The sequence below is a fragment of the Lygodium microphyllum genome, chromosome 10, assembly GCF_053477565.2.
Source record: "Lygodium microphyllum isolate KBCC chromosome 10, Lygodium_microphyllum_v1.1.10, whole genome shotgun sequence".
In the NCBI taxonomy this organism is placed as follows: Eukaryota; Viridiplantae; Streptophyta; class Polypodiopsida; order Schizaeales; family Lygodiaceae; genus Lygodium; species Lygodium microphyllum.
In genome coordinates, this window is record NC_141144.1 from 77,927,747 (window position 1) to 77,950,784 (window position 23,038).

Here is a 23,038-nt window from a genome sequence, read left to right on the forward strand (position 1 = left end):
AGAGAGAGAGAGAGAGAGAGAGCGAGAGAACTCACCTTGGGTGTTTGGTGTGGTGGGTGGTGGTGCTTCTTCCTTCTCCTTCTTCCTCTCCTTGGTGAGTTACTCTCCCTAGATGCTTGCTTGTTGCTTGTTGTCTCCTCCCTTTACTTATTCTTCCTCTTGCTATCCTCTCTCTTGTTCTCTCTTTCTTCCTCTCCTTGGCTTTCCTTTTTTTCCTCTTGTCTCTTTGAAGTGAAAAAAGAGGTGAGTCATGAGGAGGTGAGGCATGAAGAGACTGCATGTCGGCTAAACTCGAGCTTCAGAACGAGTAAAAAATGCAAGAAAGGAAAGGCGCAGTTTGAAAAGAAATGATTTAAGTATCTTTTGAATTTTGACGTTTGCATCTATTTTCGCATGTATATGCGCGTCTAAGTTTACGTAAACGCGGGTATAGACGCGAAGTTAGACGCGCAAATAGATGCAAATTTAGACGCATATGTAAGTGCAAATATAGACACCCATTTAGCTTTTATCATGAATTTTTGTTTTTAAGATAAGTTTTGATAGTAAGTTCTTATCTTAAGTTTTTATGTATTTATAATAAGTTTTGTGTATTTAAAATTGGGATCTTAGAATAATTAATACGCCAACTTGAAGTTCTTAGGTAAACATATGAATAACAAATATTTTGATGTTGTTATGAAATAGGTTTAATCATGTCATCGTCATCACCTAGTGTGGTGCATGAGCTAATGAGTCAACGAGCACATCCTCAAGTGAGGATGAAACATTACGTCTTCATAATCGAGATGCATGGATACGATGAAAAATTAAATGCATGTGTGATCGTTGTCGAGGGTGTATTTTTCAAGCATGTCGAGTTGCTGTCACACCTCAACATGTATCAAGAATGGGACCGAGAAAAATCACCGGTATTCATTGTTTTTTTTTAACACTAAGATTGCTAGTCTATGTTACTCAATATATATCAACGTACATGAAACTCCCTTTTGTGGTTGAGTAGGATGCGATGCCACATCCTCAGATGCTCCCTCTCGGGCGTTGAGAGGCTGCAAAACATCGACGCGAGGAGGTAGATTCTTCAAGAAGAGTAGCCCTCATGAAATGCCCCATCAAGGAAAAAATAGTGAAGGAACAAATATGTAGCTTTCGAACACCCACAAGATGTATGATATGTCTCAAGGGAGCACCCACAAGATGTATGATATGTCTCAAGGGAGCCTTCATAAAGAAAAAGAAAAGAGGTGTGGAACAACTATCTAGTTTGAAGTTCCACGATTGGCACAAAATGATTCAAGTAAGGGTATCTCTAACCATGAATATAGTAATTATTGGAGTAACTATGTGTAAACTTTGGGATATGATGACTTTTTCCTCAACTAATCATTTGATTTATGAATATTGTTTACATTCAGTTCATGCTTCCTACTAGCATATCCCATTGTGTATCCAAAGATATACGTGATATCATTTACAAGATGGGAGAGCTTGTGAGGTGTGTATACATTGTATTTTTTCATTATATATCTTTGAATTTCTACACAAAAATAAACAATTGTCAAATACATCCTGACAAATACGTGAGCTCGAAGGAAATTGATCCAAACACATTGCAAGATGCTTGAGTATTATCTGTTGAGGTGGTTTTTTTGGTGGAGGAAATTTTTCCTCGATCCATTTTGACTACTCAATTACATTTACTCGTACACTTGATTAATGAGATCGCACTTTATGGGGTAGTTCATGCAAGGTGGATGTTTTTTCTTGAGCGCTTCATGAAAACCTTGAAAGATTTTGTGAAGCAAAAAGCACGGCCTGAGGAAAGCATGGTTGAGGGTTGCTTAGTGCAATCATCCCTTGTTTATATCTTTGAATATCTTGCTGAAGTGAACTCCTCTCAACCACAACTATGGAAAGATGATGAAGACTTAAGGATGACCTCTATAATACCTCAAGGAAAAGGAATGAGTAAAGTACTAATAAAAGAAGAACTTCGTAAGTTAAATAGTTTTTGTGTGCTCAATAGTGATGTAATGAGAAAATGGGTGACACTATATAATGAAGCAAGGGCAAGAAGAAAAAGCGAAAGACAAGAATTTCGCACCAAATATGGACGTAATGTCTCATTTCCAGATCATCTAAATGCGCTCCCACATCATATTGATATAGATTGGTTACATGAGGAAATGGAGAGAATGGAAAAAGAGGAGGAAATTAATATATCTCAAGAAGAGTGGGAATACGCATGAGGTTGCTTATCAAAGGTGAGATATACTATCAATTAATTTGTTTCTATAAGTTATATTTTATATAAAAAATTGACATGTTTGATCTTAATCTTTTACTACTAGTGCACATTATTCAATGCTATTTGGTGTGAGGGTAAACATATTCGAACTCAACGTATAGATGAAAAGAGAAATACCCAAGATTGTGGTGTCCTTGCTCACTTTGAGGATGCCAATGGTACCATGGAAGGTTATTGTGGCGTGATCCAAGATATTCTGAAGCTTAACTTCAGACGATTCTTTATATATGTACTAGATATGATGTGGTTTAAAGAAGTGGTAACAAATGGTGAGCATTGCACAATCAGGCATCATCCAAGTGGTTTTGTAATCATTGACTCTACAAAATTTCACCAAAACAAGAATGACACAGTAGTACTACCTCAACAATGCGAGCAGGTATATATGCAAAAGTTAAATTTTTTATATGTATACATGTGATACATATACACAATATAATAAGTATTTAAGTTTCTTGCTTTTGTTTTTCAAATACAGGTTGTGTATCATCCAATGGTAAACAATAACCAATGGTGGTATGTCATCCCTATATCTAATCGTTCAAAACCAATATATGGTAATGTTACCGACATAGAGATAGCATATGAAAATCCAACAATTAATGATGATGTACATGATGACACCATAATGGATGATATGCGTGATATAGTACAAGATGAACCTCGCAAGGATGTTCAAGGAAACGTAGAAGAGGACAATAATGTGATTGTCGATGATATTGATGAAGTTATTGAGCAATATAGCAACACATCTGATATTGGGATAGACTTATTTATTTCGTTACCTCTTGGTAACATAGACCTAGAAGTAGATAGTTTAGCAAGGGCTGTAACATACTTAATTTGCTTAATGATTCAATGTGTATTCTTAATTCTATGGTTTTTATCATGCGCACACGTGTATACTCAAGAATCAATAGTCAAGTTTAAAGCTAAATTGAAATTTTCCATAATAAAAAGGAAGTATTTTTTATCATCTTCAAGTAGAGAAATTATGAGATACATGCAATGCTTGCTACTAATTGTATAATAAGGTTTCTGTCGCTTGCCGCTAATTACTTATATCAGGCTTGTCAACTAGAGGAACTGCCATTCATTAGAGAGAAATGCAAAAATAATTATTAACTCTGGTTTTTTTATTATATTAAGTACAATTTCAGGTGGTTAAATAATTACGCGTCTGAAGACATGTCCATATTCGCATCTATTTACGCGAATATATAGATGTAAACTTCGCGTCTACTTACACGCTCTTTTACATGCACATATAGATGCAATGATAGAAGCGCACGACTTTGTGCATCTAACATGCACGTCTATGCCTCATTTCTGTTGTAGTGGAGTCCTTAATCCTGATAAGGAAGGTGGACCGTTAAGACCTATTGGCAGTAAAGTCGACCCCGAGGAGGATAAAGGATTGCCAAGAAAGAAGATAAAGGCTAAAAAAGAGGCACCAAAGCCGATGGAAAGACCAAAGGAGAGAATGGTTCTGAGCAAGAAGAGAACTTTGGCTAATTACCACGACTTTGATCTAGCAAGTTTCCTTTGTGAAGTTAAACTAGACATGAATCCCCTGCAATTGATTAAACTTTCTCTAGGAGTATGCAAGGAATTCAAGAAAATCCTATATATGGGGTATATAGTAGAACCTTTGGGCATAGCTAGAGTGGGGGAAGATTGGTTTGATCATGCTGAAAAGCATTGCCCTAGGATTCTAGCATATGTGGATAGAATATTAGTGGAGCACGCTATCGTGGACACTGGATCCTCCGTCAATATCATAAGTTCAGACTTGATGGAGAGGTTAGGTCTAGAGATCCAAAAAGACAAGTCAACACTTCTTAGGAAGGCTTATGATAGTCTAAGACAACCAGAAGGTTGCATTACTAAGGTCCACGCTACAGTTGCGAGCGTGGAATGCTATCTGGAATTTAGGGTGATAAGGTTTGCAGGACGTCTATAACGTGTCCACTTGTATCTTCAGGACACGTCTTAGCAGTCCATCGAAAAGGATGGTCTAGAAAGATCGGCCCAGCACTCCCATAGAATGTTATGGGGTTTGCGGTCTAGGGCTTTCCACGTCTGCCACATAGTGAAAGTATTCCGGCCAATCCCACTTAGGATCGACCTGAATTAGGGTTTTCCTTATTGGTCATTCCTAACGGCAACTAGCGTCGGACCCGAGAAAACTACTTTCCTAAAAAACACTAGGTCCGAAGCGGATTCACGCTGCACTTGGTTCAAGGAGAATGGGAAATGAGAGGGACGCAAAGCTCAACCTCTCTGCCATAAGGCATAGTCCCATTCCGTTCCCCTAAAACAATGTAAATCGAGATCAATCATAACTCTAGGTCAATGCTTTTATTATTCTCTTCTTTGATGATCTTCCTGCTATCCATCTTGATTTGAGAAAAGTTCCCGGCCAACCAGGACCACCCATCCGTAGGACGGGCCTATGACCACATCCTCCACACTTTCCTCGGGTTGTTTTAGTTATTTAATTACCTAACACATTTAGTTGGATATGTAATAATCAGCTTCTTTAATTAACTCGTTAGGCATTGGTTCTTTCACATAATCATATCACTTGACATAGAAAAACAATGTCAAACAAGTTCCTTATTGATAGGTTATCATATTTATCTTTGAAATACAAAAATATAGCCCATAGCCTTATCCATAATCCACCCGAAGGCTATCTAGTAATCCACAGGGATCACCAATCTAAGATTCTTCCCGTAGACTAGTGTGCGGGCCTCGAGATCCAATCCCGAGTCACGTTAGCCTCTTGTGCAGGGCCCGTAAGGTGAGGGACTTAGGGCCAGAGCCCCCCTTGGCACCCAAGTGTCCTCCTGCTCCATGTAGCGCTCAACGGAGAGACCTCTTGCGGCGGGTTTGGTCCACTTTCCCGGTGCGGTTAACAACCCCCTTGGTTAGGGTCAGGCAGGCAGTCGGGGGTAACTGAAGCTGCCTCTCCCTTCAGACCTTTAACCTGAAGTATTAGATATACATTTATCTTTTAATTCATTGATCAAACAAAGCCAAACAATGCTTTTAAATCTGTAATAAGCACAAACATATCCATTGGTCGTTTTTGTTGGCAAACTACTAAGGAATGAGTACTTCCTTTTGAATGCGTCCAACACTCGATCCGGGATGACTTGTGACTTGGCAAGATCCCCTATATCGTGGGTTAGGGCATATCCTATTAACCCAACTTGGTCAATACCTTAAGTTCATATATTATACCAATTTATTGGTTTGTCCTTTGCTCCAAGCAATTATCTTTACTCAAGAAAGATACTAATTTAGGGTGATTATTCATCCTCTTGCAAGAAAACTTGCCTAAGGACGTGCCAACCTTATTGCGAGAATTGGTCATTCCCTTGTGATCCAATCACAAGATCATGTGACTCTGCACTTGTTGCGCAAGTGTCTCATCGAACTATGAGATTATTCTACTCATTAAATGGAGTCACAAAACAATCTATTCTTAATTACATTAGGCTGACGCCGTCAGTCCTAGGGTTTCAAGTTCCATCTCGTAAGATTCTTAGGGACAAACCCTAGTTCACTTTCCAAATATGTTTCATTGTCCCTATATTTCAGTGAAAGTGGGCAGGTATTTGGGGTATAGGAGTTTTAGTTTTAGCAATACGTAACAATTAGGTTATGTATTAATTCCTAGTAAATTTCTTGGAATTTAACTCATTCTACACGAGTATTCCGCGGTTTAGGTGTTTATGTCTATGCCAATTTGTTTAACTCTTGATGATAATTATATTATCATTTCCACATGACTCATTGTCTATGCGTAAATTGATTTTTCAACCTTAACTTATCGATTAAGGTCAGGTTAGGTTAATTCCAACTAATCTTCCTATAACTTGTGAACAACATTCATGCTAAACAAGCAACCTTTTACTTGATAATTTATGCGGTTGATAAACGATATTTTCCTAGAGTTATACATCGTAAGAATCATTTCATGCCTTGTACTTTCCATGATGATTCCCTGCGAAGAGGATATGGGTCAATAGTGCAATATGCAGTTTATACTTCTAGGCTTAAACGAAGTATACTATTTTAATGGACATTAATCTAATTTTTAATTCATTTCAATGCATAAAGCTATTTGTTAGGAATGCATTTATGCTTCCTTTATTTTGCTTATTTTATTGAAAGTATTAATAACTAAGTTCCTCCGTCGTGAGAATTTAGGACAAAAATATATCCTATATCCAACAATTAACCTTGCATGATTGGATTACAACAATACCAAATAAAAATTAGGAAGGAAAACCTCGGCTTGGGGTGAGATGTCCACGTGGATGCTGGGAGACGACCCTCCTGCGGCTATGCCTTGGGCTTTCTTAGGAGGCATTGCAATTGTAGTCTTTCTATCATGGAAGCAACTTTACAACTCCTTTTTGAAATTCCACCGTGGCCCCCTTTTGCAATAACTTGCACCATCCGTCGAAAGTAGTTTTAGAAGGCATCTGCCTTGAAGTAGGGAATTCGAAAGGGGGTGTTTCAAAATCTTTAACAACTAAGACCCATTAAAGCCATGGGGAAGGCTTAATGGCCTTTGTAAAGACTGGCACGAACGAGGAATAAAAGGTGTGGAATCCCTTACGAGGGCTTTTGAGTGGGAAAGGAAGGTGCCAGACGACCCTCAACATTCTCCTTTCTTTTACGTGTGGGGAAAGAAAAACAAGGTATGGGAGAGCTAGATGGGTTATTTTTGCATGGCCTAAGGGGGCCCTTAAAGGGATCTAAGATCCGAGAAGGAAGAGACTTTAGGGTAACATCCCTTTGGTGGAAAAAGGGCTTATAGTTTCAAGGGGCAATTTGAGGGGGGGGAAGGGGTAGCCTTAAAGGCTATGAAAAAGGGGCCTAAGGGGGATTTTAAAAAAACACCGGGGGAGGGGGGGGGGGAAGAAAGGCCCTTTGGGGTAACATTTTTTTGGGGGGGAAGGCTCTAAGGGAGCCTTAGAGAGGAATTTTAAGGGGGGGTTTTCAAGATGCCACAGGAAGGGCCTAAGGGGGGGTTTTAAGATACGGGGAAGGGGGGGGGGGGGAGAAGAGGATAATAAGACCTTTTAAGGTCTGAGTTCTTTTTGGGGGGGAAAGGGGGCTTATAAAGTCCCCCTTAGAAGCTTCCCCCCAAGAACCTTCTACAGCTTCTGAGCCACGTTGGGGGGGAAGAAAACCAACGCCGATCGGCGGCATTCTGATGGCTGGGGCGTGGTTTGTGACTGCAGAGGGTGACTGACAGTGACGGTGTCTCCTCCTTCAGTAGCTCCACGGGAGTCCTCCCCTCTCTCAAGCAGCATAGGAGCAATCCTCCCAAGCGGCTCAGGCGCAGTCCTCCTTGGCTTCTCCCTCCCTCAAAGCCTTTTCTCTCTCACTCATAGCCTCAGAACGGCGTCATGGCCGCCCTCTCTCCCTTATCCTCTGCTAGACGGCAACAACCCCCATGGTTTAAATAGGGAAGGGGAGGGGGGATTCTCCCTGCCTTGCATGTCATCGCGCATGGCATTGAGCTGTGGCAAGCTCCAGCAAAAGGAGCTTGCCCACCTTACTAATCCCCTCTTCCTCTAGCTCGACAGTCGGCTAGAGGAGAGGGGAATTTTAAAAGAAAATTGCTTTTATCAAAATGATAATTCCATTATCTTCTAATGGCCAGTTCACGCAAGCCTAAAGCCATCGGAATATTACATTCTCTCCCCCTTAGAGAAATTGAGATGTCCTCATCTCAAGATAAACTGGGGATATTGATGGTTGAGAGTGCCTTCATCTATCCAAGTGGCATCCTCTTCGGGATGATCTTTCCACTAGACGAGGCATTCTCTCAAGGTTCTGGATCTCAATTGTCTCTCCCTAACATCTAAGATCTTGTCAGGCCTTAGTTCAAGGACTCCTTGAGTAGGCCTTACAACTTGTTGGTCATCAAGTACATGGTTAGGATTCGGTACATACTTTTTCAATAGGCTGATATGGAATACATTTTGAACCTTTAGGTTCTTAGGGAGTTCTAGTTTATAAGCATTAGGTCCTATGCATTTGAGGATCTTCTAAGGTCCATAATACCTTGGACTTAGCTTTTTGCAATCTCCTAAGGATAGGGAACTCTTCTTAGGGCATATGCGAATGAAGAACATGTCTCCTTCTTTGAAGACTCTATCTTGATGTTTCAAATCCGTGTAGGCCTTTTGTCTATCCTTGACAACTTGGATGTCCTGTATTATTGACTTTATTTGGTCATCCATCTCTTCCAACATCTGCCTTGAAGCTTCAATCTGTAAGGTTAGATCTGAGAAGTTTAGGGGACTATGACAGTCATGACCATACAATGCTTGGAAAGGGGTCATCTGAATGCTTTGTTGGTAAGAAGCATTGTAGGCAAATTCAACCAAAGGTAAGTATTGAATCCACCTCTTCGGCTCCCGATAGCAGTATGCCCTAAGCATATCCCCGATGACTTGATTTACTCACTATTTTTGGCCATCCGTTTGGGGATGGTAAGTGGTGCTAAAGCAGAGTTGAGTCCCAATGGCTTTAAAGATGGCTCTCCAGAAGTGTGATGTGAAGAGAGAATCATGATCACTAACGATTCTTCTTGGTAGCCCATGTAGCTTGAATATCTCCTTGATAAACAATCTTGCAATGTTTGAGGCTTTATAGTTTGTCTTTACTGGAATAAGGTGTGCAGCCTTAGTAAGCATGTCCATCACAACCATGATGGAATTGTATCCTCCCTGGAATTGGGGTAGGCCTACAACAAAATCCATACTGATGAAATCTCATTTCATTTGGAAAATTTCAAGCGATTGCAGCTTTCCTGGCATCTTGACATCTTCGGCTTTGATATGTTGACAAGACAAACACTCAGTGACATACTTGAGAATGTCACCTTTAAGCCTCTCCCAATGGTAGCTCTTCCTAACTGCATTAAGAGTCTTGGCTTTGCTAAGAAGTCCTGAGAAAGGGGAATCATGAGCTTCCCACAATATCTTCTGCTTAAGTGATTGACCTGCCAGTATACACAGCCTTGTTCTATAGTAGAAAAGTCCACTATTAATAGAAAATTCATGATACTTAGCTTGCAGCTTCTGATCTTGATCCTTGATAGAGATCTCCCTTAGCATCGATTGGTAAACTCAATCATGGCATGCTTCCTCTCTAGCTAACTCAAGTATTGGATTGTTTGGCATAGATACTTTTGTAGCTAGAGATCTAGCTGTTGATGGATTCTGCAAGATTAAAGAATTAAGGAATGCCTTGCGACTAAGTGCATCGGCAACTACATTTTCTTTCCCTGGTCGGTACTTGATTTCAAAGCCATACTCCTCCAGTACTTCAATCCACCGACGTTGCCTCATGTTGAGCTCGTTCTGGGTAAAGATCCACTTGAGACTCTTATGGTCAATTACTAGTGTAAACTTGTTACCCAATAGGTAGTGTCTCCAAAGCTTTAGAGCATGGATGACAGCTAGCAATTCCAGATCATGGGTAGCATAATTCTTCTCACGACTCTTCAATTTCCTTGAAGACTATGCTACAGGATGACCTTCCTGCATGAGCACACATCCCAAGGTAAGTGTACTAGCATAAGTTACTACTTCTAACTCCTTATTGAGGTTTGGAAGTTTTAAGATAGGTGCTAATACCAAACTTTGCTTCAATCTGTCGAAGCTATTTTGTTCGGGAGTTGACGATGTAATGGAAGTTTGCTTTTTCAATAAGTCTGTCACAGGTGTTGCAATCAAAGTATAGTTTTTGATGAAGACTCTATACTATCCTGTCAATCCAAGAAAGTTGCGTATTTCTTTGACAGGTGTTGGTATTGGCCATTCTAGTACATCTCTGATCTTGGCTGGGTCCACTGAGATTCCTTCTGTTGATACGATGAATCCCAGATATTCAATCTGACGCTTGAAGAATGCACACTTCTTCATTTTAGCATACAACTTATGTGACCTCATTGTCTCAAGGACAATCTGAAGTTGGGATTCATGATATTCTTCCTGTTTGGAATAGACTAAAGTGTCGTCGAAGAAGACAGGCACGAAATCATCAAGATATGGCCTAAAGATATCCTGCATTAACCTGTTGAAGGTGACAGGTGCATTTTTAAGTCGGAATGACATAACTAGGAACTCAAAGTGCCCATATCTTGTGTTGAAGGCTGTCTTTGGGATATCTTCTTCCTTGATCCTTATTTGATAGTAACTCGACCTTAGATCAATCTTGGAGAAGGTCTTCACACCTTGAAGACGATCAAGAAGCTCATCTATTCTGGGAATAGGGTACTTGTTCTTGACCGTTGATTGATTCAATCCACAGTAATCAATACATAGTCGAACTATCCCATCTTTCTTTTTTTGGAATAGTACTGGAGCTCCCCATGGTGAACTGCTAGCCTGGATGTAGCCCTAATCTAGTAGTTGCTTGAGTTGTTCCTTCAGCTCAATTGCTTCTGGTATGGACATTCTATAAGGTCTTTTTTGCAATTGGTGTAGCTCCTGGTACTAACTTAATCTCATGATCCACTTCTCTTTGAGGCGGGAGTTTTGTTAACTCTTCAGGGAATACGTCCGCGTATTCCTTTAGCCAAGAAGGTCCTTCACTAGACTCATGCTTCTAATCTAACTTGTTGAGTTTGATCAAGTAGATAGGAAATCCTTTTCTGACTCCTTTTATGATCCGAGATACTTTGGCCAATTGAATTTTTGGCACTCCAGCCTCACCTTGAGTTGTGACTAATTCCCTTTCAGAGTTCCGAAAGGAAACTTGACCCTTTCCACAATGAATGTGGGCGTTGTTAGGCTTAAGCCAATCCATTCCGAGTAGACACTCATGGATACCTAAATTCATGACTCTGAATTTGACTGAAGTCTTCTTTCCTCCCAGAAAGAATTCCACCTTTGTAGTTTGCCTGGTACAAGTAGCCTCACGACCATTTGCCAATTCCATAAGCAAGGTAGGTTCTTCTACTGTGGCTATTCCTAATCTTTTTGCACAAGCTAGTGAGATAAAGGAATGTGTGTACTGGCACAATCAATCAAGGTCTTGAAACTTTTACCTTGATAGTTCGACATCACCGAGAATTGGCGATTCGGGCCTTCTTGTGTAGAGCGACATGGACTGTCGCCCTTTCGAATTCAGCTTCCATGGTCGGATCTTCTTCTTCTTCGCACATTTGCCTATTGGCAATGCAGGCGGTTCTTCCTCTACCTTGAGTAGCGGCTCCTTGACCACAACCCGTCCCTTGGAAAGGCGCTTGATGCTGTCCTCCTCCAAGTTTGGAACATTGCCTCTTGAAGTAACCGGGCTCGTTGCAATGGAAACAATAGAGATTTTAGCCATTGCTTTGAGTAGGAATAAAGTTGACGTTATTAGTCCTTGCTTTCTTTCTTTGTCCCTGATTATGACATTGAACTCTCTTCATTTGAGGTTTGAATGCTCCTCTGTTTGTGTCATTATAAGACCAAGTTTTGTTACCCCTTGGTCTAGCCTGCACCTCCTGAATTATAGGCGCAAATCGAATGAGTGCATCTTGAAGATATGAGGGACGCATAGATTCGAGATGGGTATTTACTGGTGGATTTAAACCAGCACAAAATTTGGACACGTGATGTGTCATGTTCATTTGTGGCGCATACTTAAGAAGTGAGACGAATTTAGAGTAGTATGCGTCACGAGTGAGCCCCAGTTGTTTTAGCTCGTAGAACTCATTTATTTTCTGTGTGCGATATGCAGGTGGTAAGTATCTTCCCTGCACGGCTTTCTTCAGCTTCTCCTAGGTAACAGATCCTTCCGCAATCCCTTGATCCTTGCACCATTGCTCCCACCAAAGCCTGGCTTCGCCGGTGAGCTTCAGCTTGGCGAGCATAGCCTGATTGGCGGGTATAGTACCGACTGCTTGGAAGTAATTCTCCATGGATTCAATCCAAATTTCAGCATCTGCTTGGATGGACCTACCTCTCCTGTCAAATTCGGGTGGCTTAATCTGCTTGAGAAGAAACTTCTTCTCATAGATTATAGCAGTACTTGATGTAGGAGATGAACTAGGAACTTGTACTTGGGATTGTGCCTGGATAAAGGTTTCTTAACGTTATTATATGATAATTGTTATTGATTTATATTACATCCTTAATTCCGTTATCACCCAAGCAATCTAACCACTTAACTTTTTATCGATTCTCATGCACAATCAAACATTGATAAAAAGAAGTTTTATTTTTATTTATATGGGCATAGCCCTTTCGGAATACAAAATTTCTTGGGATGATAAGCCAACTGTTACATTTATTTTGGGGAGAACAACGTTGTATTACATTTATCTATAGGAACTGTATAATAGTATGGTTTCGGGTCATGGATCTTCAGGAATGGGTAGGTCATTGGAAGTTCAGGGTATCCTTTCCTTTGGAACCCATTCTTCTCATGGCATCCCAACACTTTAATCCTGTCGGCGGGGATTACACATGTTACTTCCTCATATACATATGAGTTCATCTCAACCCTTCAACCTTGAATATGTAAAGTTGAGTTTACGTGACCTTCCACAAAAATGAACAGCTTCACGACTTTCAAGTCTTCCAACCACTTGATCCTTTTTAGGTTGGTTTGTAGGTAAGCAAACCCGTGGGCGGCTATATAGTAGATTCCTGAAGCACTCGTCCATCATCGTTCCATATACAAAGGTGATGGATTATAGATTTTCTCCAAGATGTTCATCATCTCAACCCTTTGTCGATAATGCGGAGAATGCATTGCAGTCATAAAAATGATTTGAAATACTAAGAACTTGTTCCATGCTTCGTAATTCTGCAAGACATCATTGAAGGTAAGGAAATATTTGGATCGCAACATTTGCTTTACTTTATCTTATTAAGATTTCATAAAAACAATTTCATTGTTGGTTGGCTCTAATACCAACTGTAACGTGTCCACTTGTATCTTTAGGACATGTCTTAGCAGTCCATCAGAAAGGATGGTTTAGAAAGCTCCGCCTGGCACTCCCATGGAATGTTACGGGGTTTGAGGTCTAGGACTTTCTGCGTCTGCCACGTAGTGGAAGTATTCCAGCCATTCTCACTTAGGATCTATCTGAATTAGGGTTTTCATTATTGGTCATTTCCTAATGGCAACTAGCGTCGGACCCAAGCAAACTACTTTACGTAGAAACGCCAGGTCCGAAGCGGATTCATGCTGCACTTGGTTCAAGGAGAAGGGGAAACGAGAGGGATGCAAAGCTCAACCTCTTTGCCATAAGGCATAGTCCCATTCCATTCCTCTAAAACAGTGTAAATCAGGATCAATCATAACTCTAGGTCAACGCTTTTGTTGTTCATGTTCTTTGACGATCTTCCTGCTGTCCATCTTGATTTGAGAAAAGTTCCCGGCCAACCGGGACCACCCATCCATAGGACAAACCTACGGCCACATCCTCCCCACATTCCTTGGGTTGCTTTAGTTATTTAATTACCTAACACATTTAGTTGTACATGTAACAATTAGTCTCTTTAATTAACTCGTTAGGCACTGGTTATTTCACGTAATCATATCACTTGACAAAGAAAAACAATGTCAAACAAGTTCCTTAGTAACATGTTATCATATTTATCTTTGAAATACAAAAATTCCAACCCGTAGGCTTATCCACAATCCGGCGCACGAAGGCTATCCAATAATCCATAAGGATCACCAATCCAAGATTCCGCCCGTAGACTAGTATACGGGCCTCAAGATCCAATCCTGAGTCACGTTAGCCTCTTGTGCAGGGCCCGGAAGGCAAGGGATTTACGGCCAAAGCCCCCCCTGGCACCCAAGCGTCCTCCTGCTCCAAGTAGCACTCAACGGAGAGACCTCTCGCGGTAGGTTCGGTCCACTTTCCCGGTGTGGTTAACAGCACCCTTGGTTAGGGTCAGGCAGGCAGTCGGGGGTAACTGAAGCTGCCTGTCCCTTCAAGCCTTCAACCTGAAGTATTAGATATCCATTTATCTTTTAATTCATTGATCAAACAAAGCCAAATAGTGCTCTTAAATCTGTAACAAGTACAAAGATATCCATTGGTCGTTTTTGTTGGCAAACTGCAAAGGAATGAGTCCTTCCTTTCGAATGCATCCATCACTCGATCTGGGATGACTTGTGACTTGGCAAGATCCCCTATATCTTGGGTTAGGGCATACCCTATTAACCCAACTTGGTCAATACCTTAAGTTCATATGTTATACCAATTTATTGGTTTGTCCTTTGCTCCAAGCAATTATCTTTACTCAAGAAAGATACTAAATTAGGATGATTATTTATCCTCTTGCAAGAAAACTTGTGTAAGGACCCGCCAACCTTATTGCGAGAATTGGTCATTCCCTTGTGATCCAATGACAAGATCATGTGACTCTGCACTTATTGCGCAAGTGTCTCATCGAACTATGAGATTATTCTACTCATTGAATGGAGTCATGAAACAATCTGTTCCTGATTACATTAGGCTGACGTCGTCAGTCCTAGGGTTCCAAGTTCCATCTCGTAAGATTCTTAGGGACAAACCCTAGTTCACTTTCCAAATATGTTTCACTGTCCCTACATTTCAGTGAAAGTGGGCAACTATTTGGGGTATAGGAGTTTCAGTTTTAGCAATACGTAATGATTAGGTTACGTATTAATTCCTAGTGAATTTCTTGGAATTTAACTCATTCTACACGAGTATTCCGCAGTTTAGGTGTTTATGTCTATGCCAATTTGTTTAACTCTTGATGATAATTATATTATTATTTTCACATGACTTATTGTCTACGCGTAAATTGATTTTTCAACCTTAACTTATCAATTAAGGTCAGGCATAGGTTATATTAATTCCAACTAATCTTCCTATAACTTGCGAACAACATTCATGCTAAACAAGCAACCTTTTACTTGATAATTTATGCGTTTGATAAACGATATTTGCCTAGAGTTATGCATCGTAAGAATCATTTCATGCCTTGCACTTTCCATGATGATTTCTTGCGAAGAGAATATGGGTCAATAGTGCGATATGCAGTTTATACTTCCAGGCTTAAACGAAGTATACTATTTTAATGGACATTAATCTAATTTTTAATTCATTTCAATGCATAAAGCTATTTGTTAGGAATGCATTTATGCTTCCTTTATTTTGCTTGTTTTATTGAAAGCATTAATGACTAAGTTTCTTCGTCGTGAGCATTTAGGACAAAAATATATCCTATATCCAATAATTAACCTTGCATGATTGGATTACAACAATACCAAATAAAATTTAGGAAGGAAAACCTGGGCTTGGGGTGAGATGTCCACGTGGATGCTGGGAGACGACCCTCCTGTGGCTACGCCTTGGGCTTTCTTAGCAGGCATTGCAATTGTAGTCTTTCCGTTGTGGAAGTAGATTTACAACTCCTTTTTGAAATTCCACCGTGGCTCCCTTTTGTAATAACTTGCACCATTCGTCGAAAGCAGTTTTAGAAGGCTTGCGCCTTGAAGTAGGGAATTCGAAAGGGGGTGTTTTAAAATCTTTCACAACTAAGACCCATTAAAGCCATGTGGAAGGCTAAATGGCCTTTGTAAAGACTGGCACGAATGGGAAATAAAAAGTGTGGAATCCCTTACGAGGGCTTTTGAGTGGGAAAGGAAGGTGTCAAACGACCCTCAACATTCTCCTTTCTTTTACGTGTGGGGAAAGAAAAACAAGGTATGGGAGAGCTAGATATGTTATTTTTGCATGGCCTAAGGGGGCCCTTAAAAGGATTTAAGATCCGGGAAGGAAGAGACTTTAGGGTAACATCCCTTTGGTGGAAAAAGGGCTTATAGCTTCAAGGAGAAATTTGAGGGGAGGAAAAAGGGGTAGCCTTAAAGGCTATGAAAAAGGGGCCTAAGGGGGATTTTAAAAAAACACCGGGGGGGAAGGATGAAAGGCCCTTTGGGGTAACCTTTTTTTGGGGGGGGAAGGCCCTAAGGGAGCCTTAGAGAGGAATTTTAAGGGGGGGTTTCAAGATGCCACAGGAAGGGCCTAAGGTGGGGGGGGAGAGGAGAATAAGACCTTTTAAGCTCTGAGTTCTTTTGGGGGGGGGAAGGGGGCTTAGAAATCCCCCTTAGAAGCTTCCCTCCAAGAAGCTTCTAAGCCACGTGGGGGGGGGGGAAGAAAACCAATGCCAATCAACAGCGTTCAGACGGCTGGGGCGCAGTTTGCGACTACAGAGGGTGACTGATAGTGATGGCGTCTCCTCCTTCAGCAGCTCCATGGCAATCCTCCCCTCTCTCAAGTGGCACAAGCGCAGTCCTCCCCTCTCCCAAGTGGCTCAGGCGCAGTCCTCCTTGACTTCTCCCTCCCTCAAAGCCTTCTCTCTCTCACTCATAGCCTCAGAACGGCATCATGGCAGCCCTCTCTCCCTTATCCTCTACTAGACGGTAGCATTCGCCATGGTTTAAATAGGGGAGGGGAGGGGGGATCCTCCCTGCCTTGCGTGTCATCACACATGGCTACGAGTTGTGGCAAGCTCCAGTAAAAGGAGCTTGCCCACCTTACTAATCCCCTCTTCCTCCAACTCGACAGTCGGCTGTAGGAGAGGGGAAATTTAAAAAAAATTACTTTTATCAAAAAGATAATTCCATTATCTTCTAATGGCCAGTTCACGCGAGCCTAAAGCCATTGGAATATTACAATGTCCTAGCTATCGAGTTTTGCTAGGCAGGCCATGGATTCTATAGACAGACTGCCAAGTGGATATACCCACTGGTCGAGTGATTCTAGGTCGAGGTGCCCATCGTGTAATAGTGGATGCTTACCCTGAGTCCCCTTAGAGTGAGAGAGCTCCACTATCCTCCACTGAACTAGAAACATTAGATGATCCATCTGGTAGTGAGACGTCATCGAGTGATGGATCTAAGGAAGGGTCCACTACAGAGGATATTTATCAGATAACCTTGAATGAGCCGATAGAGCCTCATGATCAAATAAGAGACGTGGACGTTATTGAGCTGGACCTTGGTACGCTAAATAATTCATAGCCAATCAAATTGGGTTCTATGCTCAGTTCAGACGAGATAGAGGATTATGTGTCTGTGATTCAAGAGTTTTGCGATATCTTTGCTTGGATGAGCTTCAGGGTATTCCTCCTAGTCTAGCTATGTATACTATTCCTGTAAAGGAAGGTACCTACCTTGTACGTAAGAAGATAAGGAATATACCTTTTGAATTAAGGGACGGGTTGTACGAGGAACTACAGAAGTTGTGGAAAGCGGGTTTGATCTTCCCTATTCATCATGCTGAATGGTGTTCACCAGTTGTGATAAGGAAGAAGAAGAATAACCAAATCCGTCTTTATGTAGAATTTAGAGAGCTGAATAAGTAGACTGTTAAAGATTACTACCCGTTGCCGTTTATTGACCAAATTTTGGATCAACTAGTGGGTAGGGAAATCTATTCGTTTATGGATTTCTTTACAAGGTATAACCAAATGGCAATCCCCTGAGCAAGACAAGCTAAAAACGACGTTTATTACAGTCTTCGGTACCTTTGTGTACCATGTGATGGCATTTGGGTTGTGTAACGCACCTGGTTTGTGGCAAAGAATAGCCAACAAGACCTTTGGTGACATCTCCCTAGAGGAGCTGAAAGTATTCATTGATGATCTGGGGGCAGCCACCGTAAGGGATAGATAGTTGATCATTTTTGCAGAAGTGTTTTGAGTGTTGCAAACAACTTTGCATAGCTCTTAACCCACTGAAGTGCATCTTTGGAGTCCCTTATGGTCTCTTGTTAGGCCAGGTTGTCAGTTCCTTAGGGAGTGCGACTGATCCTAAAAAGATCAAGGTCATAGTCGCCATGAGTCTACCACATACTCCAAAGGAAGTGCATAACTTTCTGTTATCAGTAGGGTATTATCAAAGGTTTATCAATGCCTTGGCAGAAAGAATGTTGCCACTGATAAACCTATTGTCCTTTAATTGTCAGTTTGCATGGAGTGATGCTTGCAAAGTGTCTTTTGACAATGTGAAGTAGGAGCTTGCCAAAGCACCTATTTTAATAGCACCAAAAAGGGGTGAAATATTCTACATATTTTCAGCAGCAACCATGTATAGTATCAGCCTGCTGTTTAGCTCAAATTTGGGAGGAAAAGTGGTACCATTCGATAGCTTTTGCTAGTCCAAAGTTGGGCATGTCGGAAATTAATTACGCCTATATGGAGAATTTGTGCCTTGCGATGGTATTTGCGACCAAAAAGTTTAGGCATTACATTCTTTATGAGAGGGTGGTTTTTTGTACGAAGGTGGAAGGGCTTCAATTGTTGTTGAATAAGTTACAGCCGCCTGACCATTTAGCAAAGTGGTTAATCACTTTGCACGAATTTGATTATGAGATTAAGAGCAAGCCACCAAATCTTCACGGCATTGTAGAGTGTCTTGTGGATTTCGTAGAGCCAAAAGAGGTCTTGGCTAAAGGAAGCGACATGGAGACTTTGTTAAAGATTGATACAGCATCTATTCCCTCCTAGTATACTGCTATAATGCACTATCTTTCTACGGGAGAGACTAGAGCTACTTTATCAAAATCAGAGAAGAGAAAAATTAAACAGCATGCATTGAAATTTTCCTTGATCGCAAACACATTATATCAACAGGGTGTTGATGATATCTATCACCGATGTGTGAGGCCTGGCGAGGTTTCCTTTATTTTGGAAGAGTGCCATGACTCCGCTTGTGGAGGGTACTTTGCTGGGCGGTTAATAGCACAGAAGGCTTTATGAGCTAGTTATTGGTGGATGTCCATCTTCCATGATTCATTTGACTATGTCAAGAGATGTGATACATGTCAAAGGCATGATAGTCAAGAGAACAGGAAGAGTCCACTTACGCCGATTATGGCTCCCCTTCAATTTGAGAAATGGGGCATCAATTTTGTGGGACCGATTATCCCGTCATCTACTACTCAGAAGAGGTATATTATAGTAGCAATTGATTACTTTACAAAATGGTTAGAAGCATGAGTGATGAGGCAGGAAAATGCAAAAGAGAGTGCCAGTTTCCTACTTGAGAAAATTATCTGTCGTTTTGGTCCGCGAAAAGAAATAGTATCGGACCGTGGAACCCATTTTTTAAATAGGATAATTAGAAGCCTAACTAAAGCATGGAAAATTACGCATAACAAGACGATCCCCTATAATCCGCAAGAAAATGGACAAGTCAAAAGTACCAATAAGCAGCTTGTGGATATCCTATCCAAGATAGTCTCCAAAAAGAAATGGGACTGGGATACAAAATTATATGTGGTGGTTTGGGCGTATAATACGACGTTTAAAGGAGCCACTCGCCACACCCCATTCAAATTAGTTTACGGGGAGGAGTGTATCTTGCCCTTAAAATTTGAGTTGCCGACCATTAGATTCACAATCAATCATTCTCTGGGTGATGAAGATGCCCTATTTGAGAAGTTTACAACTATAGCCCACTTGGACAAGCTCCAATTGCAGAGTTTGTTGCACCAGAAGGTAGCTAAACGTAAGATGAAACAGTTACACGATCTGAAAGCAAAGAAATATACTTTTAAAAAGGGGCAGTTATTTTTATATTACGATGCACATAGGGAGCTGTTTCTAGGAAAGTTGGAACCTCGATGGGATGGCCCTTACAAGATAGTGCGGATAGGTAAAAATAAGTCCACAGTTCTATTAGCTAATCTACAAGGGGTGGAATTTAAGAATAAGATTAATCTTAATAAGATTAAACCTTATTATTTCTAAGTATGCTAATGTGAAAAAATGCATTGTAGGTCCATGCTGGGGTTGATTTGAGACCTGCAGGAGAACTCAAATTGGTTGATGGGGCGGTTAATCCCTTATTTGGAGCACCCATATCTTGAGCAAAGATATCATCATGCGAGGCTTATCTGGTGCAGCAAGGGATATAAAGTGATTGAGAAAGAAGATGGTACCCTTGTGTAGGAAATTAAAGTTTTTTGCCATCACTGCTTACAAGTCTTGACAAGCATCCCTATTGAGTTTAATGAAGAAGGTGTGATGGAGCTGTCAGTTCATCCTCTAAATATGTTGAACTTTGACTATCATAATTACGAATAGGGGAGTTCTTGATGGCTGGCTGTGTAAACCCATTATGGATGTATACATTATATTTTCATGGTACGTCTAGGGGCCCTAATAGAAAAGGAAGTGTTGGAGTAGTTATTCGAGACCCCCAACGTAGAGTTACAATGAAATTAGCTCCTTATCTTGGGGTAGGATTCACTAACAACATGGCGGAGTATAAAGCCTTGATTATGGGACTGAATATTGCCAAGAAAGGTGGCATTAGGTGGTTATTAATAAAAGGGGATTCCCAACTGATCTTAAATCAACTCAATGGGACATCTACAGCCCGGAATCCTCTCCTTTGTATGTATCATCGAACTGCTATAACCCTACTTGATGAATTTGAGAGCATATCTCTTCAAAAGATTCCACGTTATTGGAATCGGTTTGCAGATTCCTTAGCTAATTTTTCTTATGAAGAGGACCTCTTTTTCAACTGTGGTCCTAGTTTGGACGTCCTTATTGTTAATGAGACATGACCTGGTCACTTGTGGAGAGTGTTATCAGACCACGTGTTATATGGCAGGCGATAGTCGATATTGATAGTGCAAAGAGTAGATGAGACCCATCTACCACTATTATCTTGCACCCATAGGTTCATCGATGACATGTTATGCATACGCCTCTTGCTATATATGCAGGAGGTATGGGCCACAATTTGATGCATTTAGTTTAGGGCTGAGAGCCCTATTTTTCCCCTTGGAATGGAGTGTATTTGTGTATATTTGTCTTTTTCCAAGGAGGGATCTCTATGAGCTAGTTTGTTTGTTTCATTCGGCCAAGAGGGCCAGTGGCTTTAAGTAGTTAATGCCCAATTTCTTTAGGCCAAGAGGGCTAGTTTTTTTCAGATTTTAATAATCTATCTCTTTAGGCCAAGAGGGCCAGTTAGTTTGCAGTGAAATGTGCTATTTCTTTAGGCCAAGAGGGCCCTATCTTATTTGGTGCACATACGTTTAATGTTTTGTTGTTTTAGTGATTACATCATACAGGTTGACGAAGTCGCTGGAGGGAGCCTTTACTGCGAAGAAGCTTCTTGTGGCCCTTCCAGGTGGTTTTGGTTCCCTTTTCGAGTTTTTCCCTTAAGCAATTAATGATATATGTGTGGGTAAGAGTTACTTTCTTTTGTTTATTGGGGACCAGCACTCAAGGCATGAAGTCCCAGATTTAGGTTAGGTATGTTTGAGGGAGGTCTGAGTAGTCCTTGCCTCCTGCAAGGCATTGTCAGTCATTAAAAGACTTGTTTTAGAAGGCAGTTCTAGTGACCCTATTTTGCTGACCTGCTAGGCGGCCGTTCTAGGAGTTCCTGCTAGTTGTGAGGCAATTAAAGAAGCCTACTAAAATAATGATGGAAAGAGACAAAACCCTAAAGTTCTAAAAGACAATATATGAATATACGGAGGTGTGTAAAAAGGGGTTTTAACCCCTACAAAAAAAGGAAAGAAAGACAAATCCTTGAGCTGTTGTTTATTGTCTTGTGAAGGCTTGGTAGGTTCGTGGGGATGAGTTAGACCCGGGGCTGATGCCTTGCCCTTCCTTGGGGTGACATCGTGCCATAAAAGAAGTAAATAAAAGAAGGTTGGAGTGAAAATAAAAGTGAGTGTTAGAAAAGGATTAAGTGTCGCCTTGCAAGGGCTTGGTAGGTTCTTGGGTACTGAGACAGGACTTGAGACCAATGTCCTATTCTCCTTGGGTCACTCCGCTTAGCTCCCTCCTTTTTACACGCCTGAGTATGGAAAAATAAAAGCCTAAAAGAAAAATGTTCTAAAAGAAAATATTTCTTGATTAGGCTATAGGAGTCCTCGCCTAGTAGGAGCTCCTAGTTGAGTTGTCCTTAGTTAGGTAGGTAGTCCAGACCACCACTTAGGGCGACATCTTTAATAGTTATTTTTATCTTGGCTATGTTGGAGTAGCTGGTTAGCGACTAGCTTCAGAATTTCTGTCAGATTATGCTAGGCCTACTCCTCGTAGATTCCATGCCTTGGTTTTGTTCGGGGGTAGGGTATGAGCTATGATGTATTGTGTTGTGTATTTTTTGTATCAGCTTGATGCTCCTTTTTGTTTTTTATGTGTAGATCTCTTCGTGGGATTCGACAGGAGAAGACTCGCCCTATCCCATGGTCGCCAATGATAGATAATTTTTTATGTTGAGAAGTGCTAAAAAATAGCCAAAAATTACAAATATCAGGGAAAAAATAGACTTCGTCAAAGGCGACGGTGGCAATCAGTATGATTTTAAGCACCAATGCTTGGAAAGTGCTTAAAAGGGCCACTAGACAGTAGTCGGGGAATTTTCATAATTTTTTGGCATGACAAAGGAGACCCTGGGAGATGCTCGCGGTGCGGGACTTCAAGACGGACGCCCATTATTTTTCGAACCAAGAATTGGACACCGGACGCGGAAGAGGGAGTGCCTAGAAGGCCAAGGGCCAAAAGGCCAAGTGTGAATAGGATTTGGAGGGGCCTAAACGGTATACCTTTTGGAGGCTCCCCTTGGAGCCTCAATTTTTGAAAAATCATGGGGATGAAGACGGCCCTTTTTTTCATGATCAGGGAGAGGATGAAGGTGCCATGTTTCTTCACGCTTGATAGATGAGTTATGGGAGTTGTAAACAACCCC